This window comes from Mustelus asterias, chromosome 15 (assembly GCF_964213995.1).
Source record: "Mustelus asterias chromosome 15, sMusAst1.hap1.1, whole genome shotgun sequence".
Classification (NCBI taxonomy): Eukaryota; Metazoa; Chordata; class Chondrichthyes; order Carcharhiniformes; family Triakidae; genus Mustelus; species Mustelus asterias.
Genome location: NC_135815.1, coordinates 61,508,977 through 61,522,139, shown reverse-complemented (window position 1 = coordinate 61,522,139; position 13,163 = coordinate 61,508,977). Strand labels below are relative to the sequence as shown.

The window sequence follows — 13,163 nt, the reverse complement described above, 5'->3', positions numbered from 1 at the left end:
ACGCATCTCAGGACTCTAAGGGGCAATTTTTAACCTGGCCAATCAACCTAACCCGCACATCTTTGGACTGATAGGACTTAAAAATGACAGGTCTGGAAAACCCTCCTTACAATTCTCTACCTCGTGTTTCTCCTTTATGATGTTCCTTAAAACCTGCCTCTTTGACTGAGCTTTTGGTTACCTGACTTAATATTTTCTATCTGGCTCATTAGGTAGGACCATGCAAAGGTTACAGTTCAAAAAGAGGCTATTCGGACCATCGTATAGCACGAGCCAAAAAAAGGAAACAAAATAAACTACCGCTAATTTTATTCCCCTTTCCAGCATTTGGTTCATTGCAATGCAGGTTATAGCACTTAGAATCATAGAATCATAGAAACCCTACAGTGCAGAAGGAGGCCATTCGGCCCATCGAGTCTGCACCGACCACAATCCCACCCAGGCCCTACCCCCACTTATTTACCCGCTAATACCTCTAACCTACGCATCTCAGGACTCTAAGGGGCAATTTTTAACCTGGCCAATCAACCTAACCCGCACATCTTTGGACTGATAGGACTTAAAAATGACAGGTCTGGAAAACCCTCCTTACAATTCTCTACCTTGTGTTTCTCCTTTATGATGTTCCTTAAAACCTGCCTCTTTGACTGAGCTTTTAGTTACCTGACTTAATATTTTCTATCTGGCTCATTAGGTAGGACCATGCAAAGGTTACAGTTCAAAAAGAGGCTATTCGGACCATCGTATACTTCAGATGCAAATCCAGGTACCTTCTAAATGAGCGTTTGAGCCTCAACCAAAAATTCTTGCAGTGAATTTCAGATGCCCATCACCCTCTGGATGAACAAATTTTCTTCATGCCCCCCTCTAATCTTTTTACCAATCGCCTTAAATCTATGGCCTCGGCAATTAACTCACCAGCTCAGGGAAACAAGTCTTTTCCATCTACCTTATCTAGGCCCCTCATAATTTTGTACAACTCAATTAAGTCACCCCTCAGCTTCCTCTGTTCTAAGGAAAACAAACGTAGCCTATCCCACTTTTGCACATAGCTGTAATTTTCAAAACCTGGCAACATCCCTGTCAATCTCCTCTGCACTCTCTCCAGGGCACTTATGACCTTCGTGTATTTTCTTTAAATTAACTTACAGGATGTGGGCGTCACTGGCTATGCTAGCACTCATTGCCCACTCTTAGTTGCCTTCAGAAGGTGGTGGTGAGCTGCCTTCTTGAATGCTGCATTACCAGAAGTGTAAGGACACCAGCAGTGCTACTGGGGAGGGAATTCTAGGATTTTGACCCAGTGATAGTAAAGGAACAGAGATATAGTTCCAAGTTAGGATGGTGAGTGACTTGGAAGGGAACCTCCAGGTAGCGGTGTCCACTGCTCTTGTCTTTCCAGATGGTAATGGTCATAGGTTTGGAAGTATTGCCTAAGGAACCTTGGTGAGTTCCTGCAGTACATTTTGTAGATGGTACATATGGCTGCCACTGTTCATCAATGGTGGACAGATTAAACGTTTAGGGTAGGGGTAGCAATCAAGCAGGCTTTATCCTGGTTGGTATTGAGCTTATGGAGTGTTGTTGGAGCTGCACTTATCCAGGCAAGTGGCAAGTATTCCATTACATTCCAAAATTGTGCCTGGCAATGGTGGACCAGCTTTGGGGAGTCAGGAGGCGAGTTACTCACCGCAGGATTTCTAGCCTTTTGACCTGCTTTGGTAGCTGCAGTATTTATATGGCTAGTCCAGTTCAGTTTCTGGTCAATGATAGGGTATTCAGTGGTAATGCCACTCAATATCAAGGGGCGATGGTTAGATCCTCTCTACTTGGTCATTACTGGGCACGTGTGTGGCACAAATGTACTTGCTATTCATCAGCTCAAGCCTGGATATTGTCCAATTCTTGCTGAATTTGGACACGGACTGCTTCAGTATCTGAAGAATCACGAATGTGAACATTGTGCAGTCATCAATGAAGACTTCTGATCTTATGATGGAAGTAAGGTAATTGATGATGCAACTGGAGAAAGTTGGGTCGAGGACGCTACCCTGACAAACTCCTGCAATGATGTCCTGGAGCTGAACTGATTGACCTCCAACCACCACAATCATATTCCTTTGTGCCAGGTATGACTCCAACAGCAGAGGGTTTTCCCTTTCATTCCAATTGATTCCTGTTTTGCTGGGGCTCCTTGATGCCACACTTGGTCAAATGCTGTCTTGATATCAAGGGCAGTAGTCTCACCTCATCTCTGGATTCAGCTCTTTTGTCCATGTTTGAACCAAGGCTGTAATGAGGTCAGGAGCTGGGTGACCCTGGTGGAACCCAAACTGAGCGGCTGTAAGTAGGTTATTGCTCAGTAAGTGCCGCTTGATAAACACTATTGACGACCCCTTCCATCAATTTGCTAATTGTCGGGAGTAGTCCGATGGGGTGGGTATTTGGCTGGGTTGGATTTGTTCTCTTTCCTGTGTACAGATCATACCTGGGCAATTTTCACACTACTGAGCAGATGCCAGTGTTGCAACTGTGCTGGAATAGCTTGGCTAGTGGTGTGGCAAGTTCAAGAGCACAAGTCTTCAGAATACTGCCACAATATTGTTAGGGTCCATAGCCTTTGTGGTATCCAGTGCCTTCAGCCTTTTCTTGATATCACATTCAATGAATAGAACTGGCTGAAGACTGACATCTGTAATGCTGGGGACCACAGTAAGAAGTTTAACAACACCAGGTTAAAGTCCAACAGGTTTATTTGGTAGCAAATGCCACTAGCTTTCGGAGCGCTGCCCCTTTGTCAGGTGGAGTGGAGATCTGCTCACAAACAGGGCATACAGAGACACAAACTCAATTTACAGAATAATGATTGGAATGCAGTCTTTACAGATAATCAAGTCTTAAAGGTACAAACAATGTGAGTGGAGAGAGCATTAAGCACAGGTTAAAGAGATGTGTATTGTCTCCAGACAGGACAGCCAGTGAGATTCTGCAAGCCCAGGCAAGCTGTGGGGGTTACAGATAGTGTTACATGAACCCAATATCCCGGTTGAGGCCGTCCTCATGTGTGCGGAACTTGGCTATCAGTTTCTGCTCAGCGACTCTGCGCTGTCGTGTGTCATGAAGGCTGCATTGGAGAAAGCTTACGCGAAGATCAGAGGCCGAATGCCCGTGACCGCTGAAGTGTTCCCCAACAGCGAGAGAACAGTCTTGCCTGGTGATTGTCGAGCGGTGTTCATTCATCCGTTGTTGTAGCGTCTGCATGGTGTGAGCAGATCTCCACTCCACCTGACGAAGTAGCAGCGCTCCGAAACTAGTGGCATTTGCTACCAAATAAACCTGTTGGCCTTTAACCTGGTGTTGTTAAACTTCTTACTGTGTTTACCCCAGTCCAACGCCGGCATCTCCACATCATGCCGGGGACCTCCAGAGGAGGGCGAGATATGTCATCCACTCGGCACTTCTAGCTGAAGATTGTTGTAAATGCTTCAGCCTTATCTTTTGCACTAATGTGCCGGGTTCCTCCATTATTGAGGATGGGGATATTTGTGAAGGCTCCTCCTCCAGTGAGTTGTTGAATTATCCACCACCATTCACAACTGGATTTGGCAGGACTGCAGAACTTACTGAGCCGCTCGTTGTGGCGTTACTAAGCTTTGTCTTTTACACGCTGCTTTCACCATTTGGCATGCAAATAATCCTGTATTGTAGCTTCACCAGGTTGACACCTCATTTTTAGGTTTGCCTGATGTTACTCCTGGCATGCCCTCCTGCACTCTTCATTAAACCAGGGTTGATCACCTCTCATGGTGATATTGGTAGAGTGGGGGACGTGTTGAGGCATGTGGTTACAGATTGTGGCCGAGTGCAATTCTGCTATTGCTGATCACCCACAGTTCCTCATGGATGCCCAGTCTGGAGTTGCTAGATCTATTTGAAGTCTATCCATTTAGCACAGTGATAGTGCCACACATGATGGAGAATATCAGAAATGTAAAGTTGGTCTCCACAAGGACAGTACAGTGGTCATTCCTACCAATACTGTCATGGATAGATGCATCAGCGTCAGGCAGGTTAGTGAGGATGAATTCAAGTATGTTTTTCCCTTGTTGGTTCCCTCACCAGCTGCTATAATGCAAGTCCAAGTCTTTTAGGACCCAGTCAGCATGGTCTGTGGTGGTACTACTGAGCAACTCTTGGTGATAGACACTGATGTTCTCCACCCAGAGTACATTTCACATCCTTGCCACCCTCAATGCTTCCTCTAAGTGGTGTTCAACATGGAAGAGTATTGATTTAGCAGCTGAGAGGAGCGGAGGGAAGGCACCAAGTAATCAGCAGTTTCCTTGCCCATGTTTTACATGGAGACTTTGTGTTCGAGACTCCAAGGGCATTTCCCTCCCAACTCCATGCCACTATGCTGCTATCTCTGCTGGGTCTGCCCTGCTGTTGGGACAGCACATACCAAGGAATGGTGATGGTGGTGTATTATACATCGAGTCATAGAGCAATACAGCAGGGAACCAGGCCCTTCGGCCCAACCAGTCCATGCCAACAATGGTGCCCTCCCAGCTAGTCCCAATTGCCCGCATTTGGCCCATACTCCTTGAATCCTTTCCCATCCATGTACTTATCCAAATGTTTTTTAAATGCTGCTAGTGAACCTGCCTTAGCCACCTCTCACTTCATCACCCTCTGCAAGAAGAAGTTGCCCCTTAGGTCCCTTTTAAATCTTTTTCCTCTTACCTTAAACCTATGCCCTCTAGTTTCCAATTCCCCAACCCCGATGTTTCAGTAGGGAAGCAGTTCGGGAACAGTGACCACAATTCTGTAAGCTTTAAGGTACTGATGGATAAAGATAAGTGTCGTCCTCAAGTTAAGGTGCTAAATTGGGGGAAGGCTAATTACAACAATATTAGGCAGGATCTGAAGAATGTAGAATGGGGGCAGTGCTTGAGGGCAGATCAACATTTGGCATGTGGGAGGCTTTCAAGTGCAAGTTGATAGGGATTCAGGACCGGCACATTCCTGTAAGGATGAAGGATAAGTATGGCAAGTTTTGGGAACCTTGGATAACGAGAGATATTGTAAGCCTAGTCAAAGAGAAAAAGGAAACATTTGTCAAAGCTAGGAGGCTGGGAACACACGAAGCAAGTGTGGAATATAAGAAAAGTAGAAAGAAACTTAAGCAAGGAATAAGGTGGGCAAAAAAGGGTCACGAAAAAGCATTGGCCAGCAGGATTAAGGAAAATCCCAAAGCTTTTTATACATATATAAAGAGGAAGAGGGTAGCCAGGGAGAGGGTTGGTCCACTCAAGGACAGGTGAGGGAATGTATGCGTGGAGCCAGAGGAAATGGGTGAGGTATTAAATGAGTACTTTGCGTCACTATTTACTAAAGAGAAGGACTTGGAGGATGAGCAGTCTGGGCAAGGGTGTTAGATAGTTTGAGTCATGTTGAGATCAAAAAGGAGGAGGTATTGGGGTTTTTGAGAGACATTAAGGTAGACAAGTCCCGAGGGCCTGATGGGATATACTCCAAAATACTGAGAGAGGCAAGGGAAGAAGTTGCTGGGCCCTTTAAAGAAATCTTTGTATCCTCACTGGCTACAGGGGAGGTGATTTTGCTACCAAATAAACCTGTTGGACTTTAACCTGGTGTTGTTAGACTTCTTACAGGGAAGGTCCCAGAGGATTGGAGAATAGCCAATGTTGTTCCTTTGTTTAAGAAGGGTAGCAAGAATAATCCAGGTAATTACAGGCTGGTGAGCCTTACTTCAGTGGTAGGGAAATTATTGGAGAGGATTCTTTGAGACAGGATTTAGTCCCACTTGGAAATAAGTGGGTGTATTAGCGAGAGGCAACATGGTTTTGCCAGGGGAGGTCGTGTCTCACTAACTTGATCAAGTTTTTTGAGAAAGTGACGAAGATGATTGATGAGGATAGGGCAGTGGATGTTGTCTACGTGGACTTCAGTAAGGCTTTTGACAAGGTCCTTCATGGCAGACAAATGTGAGGTAATGCATTTTGGAAGGTCCTTCATGGCAGGAGGTGAAGTCACATGGGATCAGAGGTGAGCTGGCAAGGTGGATATAAAACTGGCTCAGTCAAAGAATACAGAGGGTAGCAGTGGAAGGGCACGTTTCTGAATGAAGGGCTGTGACAAGTGGCGTTCTTCAGGGATCAGTGCTGGGACCTTTGCTGTTTGTATATATATTTGGAGGAAAATGTAACTGGTTTGATTAGTAAATTTGCAGATGACACAAAGGTTGGTGGAATTGCGGATAGTGATGAGGACCATCAGAGAATACAACAGGATATCCGTCGGTTGGAAGCTTGGGTGGAGAGATGGCAGATGGAATTTAATCCGGACAAATGTGAGGTAATGCATTTTGGAAGGTCTAATACAGATTGGAAATATACAGTAAATGGCAGAACCCTTAGGAGTATTGATAGGCAGAGGGATCTGGGTGTATAAGTACACAGGTCACTGAAAGTGGCAACGCAGGTGGAGAAGGTAGTCAAAAAGGCATACGGCATGCTTGCCTTCATCGGCCGGGGCATTAAGTTTAAAAATTGGCATGTCATGTTGCAGCTTTATAGAACCTTAGTGAGGCCGCACTTGGAATATAGTGTTCAATTCTGATCGCCACACTACCAGAAAGATGTGGAGGCTTTGGAGAGGGTACAGAAAAGATTTACCAGGATATTGCCTGGTATGGAGGGCATTAGCTATGAGGAGAGATTGGAGAAACTTGGTTTGCTCTCACTGAAACGACAGAGGTTGAGGGGCAACCTGATAGAAGTCTACAAGATTATGAGGGGCATGGACAGAGTGACAGTCAGAAGCTTTTTCCCATGGTGGAAGAGTCAATTACTCGGGGACATAATGTTAGTTAACAAGTCATTGATAAGGCCGCACTTGGAGTATTGTGTACAGTTTTGGTCATCCTATTATAGGAAAGGCATTGATAATCTTAAAATGCGAGGGGCAAGGTTTAAAGGAGATGTACGAGGTATGTATTTTTTTTACGCAGAGGGTGGTGGGTGCCTGGAACTCGCTGCCGGGGTAGGTAGTGGAAGGAGATACCATAGTGACCTTTAAGGGGTGTCTTGACAAATACATGAGTAGGATGGGAATGGAGGGATATGGTCCTGGAAGGGTAGGGGGTTTTAGTTAAGTTGAGCAGCATGGTCGGTGCTGGCTTGGAGGGCCAAAGGGCCTGTTCCTCTGCTGTAATTTTCTTTGTTCTTTTGTACCTTGGGAAAAAGACTATGTGCATTCATCCTATTTATTTTTTACACCTCAATAAGGTCACCCCTCATTCTCCTATGTTCAAAGGAATAAAGCCCTAGCCTGGCCAACCGCTCCCTATAACTCAGGCCCACTAGTCCCGGCAACATCCTTGTAAATCTTCTCGGCACTCTTTCCTGTTTATCAATGCCTTTCCTATAATAGGATGGCCAAAACTGTACACAATACTCCAAGTGCGGCCTTACCAACGACTTGTTAACTAACATTATGTCCCAATTCCTATACTCAATGCCATGACTGATTAAGGCCAGTATGCCAAACGCCTTCTTCACCACTCTATCTACCTGTGACATCGCTTTCAACAAACTATGTACTTGTACTCCTCGGTCCCCCTGTTCCTCAACATTCCCCACGGCCCTAACATTCACCGTATAAATCCTACCCTGGCTTGACTTTCCAAAATGCAACCCTTCACACTTATCTGTATTGAAATCCGTTTGCCAACCCTCGACCCACTTCCCGAACTAATCAAGATCCCATGTAATTTTTGATAACCTTCTCCATCAACGATACCTCCTAATTTAGTATCATCCGCAAACCTATTAACTATACCTTGTTCATCCAAATCATTTATATAAATAATGAATAACAAGGGCCCAACACCAAGATTTGAGGCACACAGCTCGTCACAAGCCTCCAGTTAGAGAAACAACCTTCGACCATCAGCTTCTGCTTCCTACCATCGAGCCAATTTTGAATCCAATTTGCGAGCTCTCCCTGGATCCCATGTGACCTAACGTAAAAGTATCAGTCAGGTATGATTCCATGAGTACAACTACGTCAGGCTGTTGCTTGACTAGTCTGTGAAACAGACACAAAAACCCAGATGTTAGTAAGAATGCAAGGTTGACAGGGCTGGTTTTGCCATTGCCACATCTGGTGCCTAGGTCAATGTCAAATGTAGCAGTTAAATGGCTCGGTTGATTGGCTTGCTAGACCATTTGAGAAGGCATTTAAGAGTCAACCACATTTCTGTGGGTCTGGAGGCCTGACCAGGTAAGGACCAGGTTTCTATCCTTAAAAGACATTAGTGAACTAGTTAGGTTTATTATGACAATCGACAATAGTTTCACGACCAAAAATCCAGCTGTGGCCCCACCAGCATTTTATACAATCCCAGTATTACATCCCTGCTTTTGTGCTCAATATCTCTTGCTTTGTTTGCCCTCTCCAAATGCATCCGCTCACTTTTCCAGACTGAATTCTATTTGCCACTTTTCTGCCTGCTCAACCAAACCATTGATATAACTCTGGAGACAACATCTATCATCTTCACTGTCAACAACACTACTTACTTTTGTGACATCTGCAAAGTTCCTGATCATGCCTCCCATATTTATGCCCACATCATTAATATACACAACACACAGCAAGGGCCCCAACACCAAACCCTATGGAGCACCACGGGAAACCTTTTTTCATTTGCAAAATTGTCCATTACCCTTTGTTTCCTGTTGCTGAGCCAATTTTGGAGCCAACTCATCATCTTCTGCTGTATCCCATAGGATCTCACCTTTCTGACCAGTCTGCCATGTTGGAGCTTGTCAAATGCCTTATTGACACCCATCTAAAAAACATCCATTGCATTACCCTCATCAATTCTCTTTGTTACTGCGTTTAAAAAATTACTAAGTTAATAAGAAACGATCTTCACCTAACAAAACTATGCTGACTGTCCCCAATGAATTAGAACATAAGAACATAAGAAATAGGAGCAGGAGTAGGCCATCTAGCCCCTCAAGCCTGCTCCGCCACTCAATAAGATCATGGCTGATCTGATAGTGGGTTCAGTTCCACTTACCCGCCCGCTCCCCATAACCCTTAATTCCCTTAATGGTTAAAAATCTATCTATCTGTGACTTAAACACATTTAACGAGGTAGCCTCTACTGCTTCATTGGGCAGAGAATTCCAAAGATTCACTACCCTCTGGGAGAAGAAGTTCCTCCTCAACTCTGTTCTAAATTGACTCCCCTGTATTTTGAGGCTATGCCCCCTAGTTCTTGTTTCCATTCTAAGTGGAAGTAACCTCGCTACTTCTACCCTGTCTAGCCCCTTCATTATCTTATATGTCTCTATAAGATCTCCCCTCAACCTTCTAAACTCCAATGAGTACAGGCCCAGTCTACTCAATCTCTCCTCATAAGCTAACCCCCTCATCTCCAGAGTCAACCTGGTGAACATTCTCTGTACCCCCTCCAAAGCTAATATATCCTTTCTTAAATAAGGGGACCAAAATTGTACACAGTACTCTAGGTGCAGCCTGTACATTTGCAGCATGACCTCCTTGCTTTTATACTCCATCCCTCTCGCGATAAAGGCCAACATTCCATTTGCCTTCTTGATTACCTGCTGCACCTGCAAACTGAGTTTTTGTGATTCATGCACAAGGATCCCCAGGTCCCTCTGCACAGTAGCATGTTGTAATTTTTCACCGTTTAAATAATAGTCCATTTTACTATTATTCCTTCCAAAGTGGATAACCTCACACTTACCAACGTTATACTCCATCTGCCAGATCCTTGCCCACTCACTTAGCCTATCCAAATCTCTCTGCAGACTCTCTGTGTCCTCCACGCAATTTGCTTTCCCACTCATCTTTATGTCATCCGCAAACTTTGTTAACCTACACTCGGTCCCCTCCTCCAGATCGTCTATGTATACGGTAAATAGTTGAGGCCCCAGCACCAATCCCTGTGGCACGCCATTAGTCACTGATTGCCAACCGGAAAAGCACCCATTTATTCCGACTCTCTGCTTTCTGTTAGATAGACAATCCTCAATCTACGCTAACACTTTACCCCTAACTCCGTGTACCTTTATCTTATGCAGCAACCTTTTGTGAGGTACCTTATCGAATGTCTTCTGGAAATCTAAATACACCACATCCACCGGTTCCCCTCTGTCAACCGCACTCGTTATATCCTCAAAAAATTCCAGTAAATTAGTCAAACATGACTTTCCCTTCATGAATCCATGCTGCGTCTGCTTGATTGAACCATTCTTTTCCAGGTGCCCTGCTATTTCTTCCTTAATGATAGATTCCAGCATTTTCCCAACTACGGATGTTAAGCTAACCGGCCTGTAGTTACCTGCCTTTTGTCTACCTCCTTTTTTAAACAGTGGCGTTACATTAGCTGTTTTCCAATCAGCTGGCACCTCCCCAGAGTCCAGTGAATTTTGATAAATTACAACTAATGCATTTGCTATTTCTTCTGCCGTTTCTTTTAGTACGCTGGGAGGCATTCCATCCGGACCAGGGAACTTGTCTACCTTTAGTCCCATTAGCCTACCCAGCACTACCTCTTTAGTAATAGTGATCGTTTTAAGGACCTCACCCCCTACAGTCCCATGACCGTCAATTATTGTTAAGCTATTTGTGTCCTCCACTGTGAAGACCGACACAAAAAACTTGTTTAAGGCCTCGGCCATTTCCTCGTTTCCCATTATTAAATCCCCCTTCTCATCTTCTAAGGGACCAACATTTACTTTAGCCACTCCTTTCCGTTCTATATATTTGTAAAAACTTTTACTATCAGTTTTTATATTTTGTGCTAGTTTACTTTCATAATCTATCTTTCCTTTCTTTATTGCTTTCTTCGTAGTTCTTTGTTGTTTTTTAAAGCCTTCCCAATCTTCCAGTTCCCCACTAATTTTGGCCACTCTGTATGCATTGGTTTTTAATTTGATACTCTCCTTTATTTCCTTAGTTATCCATGGCTGGTTATCCCTTTTCTTACATTCCTTCTTTTTCACCGGAAAATATTTTTGCTGAGTACTGAGAAAAATCTCCTTAAAAATCCTCCACTGTTCCACCAATTAGTCTGCGCTCCCAGTCTACTTTAGCCAACTCCGTCCTCATCCTATTTTAATCCCCCTTGTTCAAGCAGGGGACACTAGTTTGGGACCCTACTTTCTCACCCTCCATCTGTATTAGAAATTCAACCATATTGTGATCACTCATTCCAAGAGGATCCCTCACAAGGAGATCATTAATTTTATCTGTCTCATTACACAGGACCAGATCCAAGATAGCTTGCTCCCGGGTAGGTTCTGTAACATACTGTTCGAGGAAACTATCGCGACTGCATTCTAAGAACTCTTCCTCAAGTCCACCGCGTCCGACTTGAGTTGACCAATCAATATGGAGGTTAAAATCCCCCATGATTATTGCTGTTCCATTTTTACATGCATCTGTTATTTGTTTGTTTATAGCCCACCCCACCTTGAAGTTATTATTTGGGGGCCTATAGACTATGCCCACCAGTGACTTTTTCCCCTTACTATTCTTTATCTCCACCCACATTGATTCCACATTATGCTCCTTAGAGCCTATATCGTCTCTCACTACCGCCCTGATGTTATCCTTAATTAACAGAGCTACCCCACCTCCTTTTCCTTCCTGTCTATCCTTCCGAATTGTCCGATACCCCTGGATATTTAGTTCCCAGTCCAGGTCACCCTGCAACCCCGTTTCTGTAATGGCCACTAGATCATACCCATTTGTACTGATTTTGTGCCGTCAACTCACTTTGTTTTGAATACTACGTGCATTCAGGTAAAGTGTCTTTATGTTAGTCTTTCTGACCTGGACCCGATTTGTTAGTGCATTCCTTTGTTTGCATGCTCTGTCCCTTCCTGTCACAGACTGTTAATCTTCCCCAGACCATCTCCTTACACTGTGTTGACCACCTCCCTTCTCATGCTTGTCACCTTTTTTACTCTGCCTGAGGTTAGATTCCTGCCATCTTCTATACTCTCTGTTCTATTACGTGGTCTGGAAACTTTACTAACCTCCCGAGCCCTCGGCTCCTTTAACTAGTTGAAAGTCCTCATCATTAACCTGCACTCCTACCCTCTCCTTTACCTTTGATTTTCTAATTCTCTCCAAACAACTGAACCCTCCCCCCCACTATTTAGTTTAAAGCCCTATCTACAGCCCTAGTTATACGATTCGCTAGGACTCTGGTCCCAGCACGATTCAGATGAAGACACTCCCATCTGAACAGGTCCCCTCTTCCCCAATACTGGTGCCAATGTCCCATGAATTCAAACCCATTCCTCCCACAACAATCTTTGAGCCACGCATTTACCTCCTTAATCTTATTGACCCTGTGCCTATTTGCTCATGGCTCAGGTAGTAATCCAGAGATTATTACCTTTTTGGTTCTGCTTTTTAATTTAGCTCCTAGCTTTTCATATTCCCTTAGCAGAACCTCTGTTCCTGTTCTACCTATGTCGTTGGCACCTACGTGGACCACTACAACTGGATTCTTACCCTCCCACTCCAAGTTCCTCTGCAGCCCAGATGAGATATCCTGAACCAGAGCACCAGGCAGGCAACACAACCTTCAGGATTCTCGATCCTGGTCACAGAGAACAGTGTCAATGCCCCTAACTATACTATCCCCAATTATCACTACATTTCTTTTTTCTCCCCCCACTTGAATAGCTCCCTGTACCACAGTGCCGTGGTCAGTTTGCTCATCCTCCCTGCAGTCCCTGTTCCCGTCCACACAGGGAGCAAGGATCTTGAACCTGTTCAGGGACTGAGGCTCCTGGAACTCTACCTCCTGGATCCTGCTACCTGCCTCACTCGCAGCCACACCCTCTTGTCCCTGACCACTGGTTGAATTCAAGCTAGTTAGTCTAAGGGGTGAGACTGCCTCCTGAAACACAGCATCCAGGTAACTCTCCCCCTCCCTGATGTGTCGCAGTGTCCGAAGCTCAGAATCCAGCTCATCAACCCTGAGCCGGAGTTCCTCAAGCAACCAACACTTACTGCAGACATGCTCACTGGGAACCACAATGGGGTCCACCAGCTCCCACATCATGCAGGAACAACACATCACA

General features: G+C 44.8%; 1 protein-coding gene across 3 annotated transcripts in view; it reads right to left on the bottom strand.

Moving 5' to 3' along the window:
• The window catches only part of zdhhc14 (zDHHC palmitoyltransferase 14), a 264,960-nt gene that overhangs the window by 211,776 nt on the left and 40,021 nt on the right, over positions 1-13,163 (bottom strand). The window lies entirely within an intron of this gene.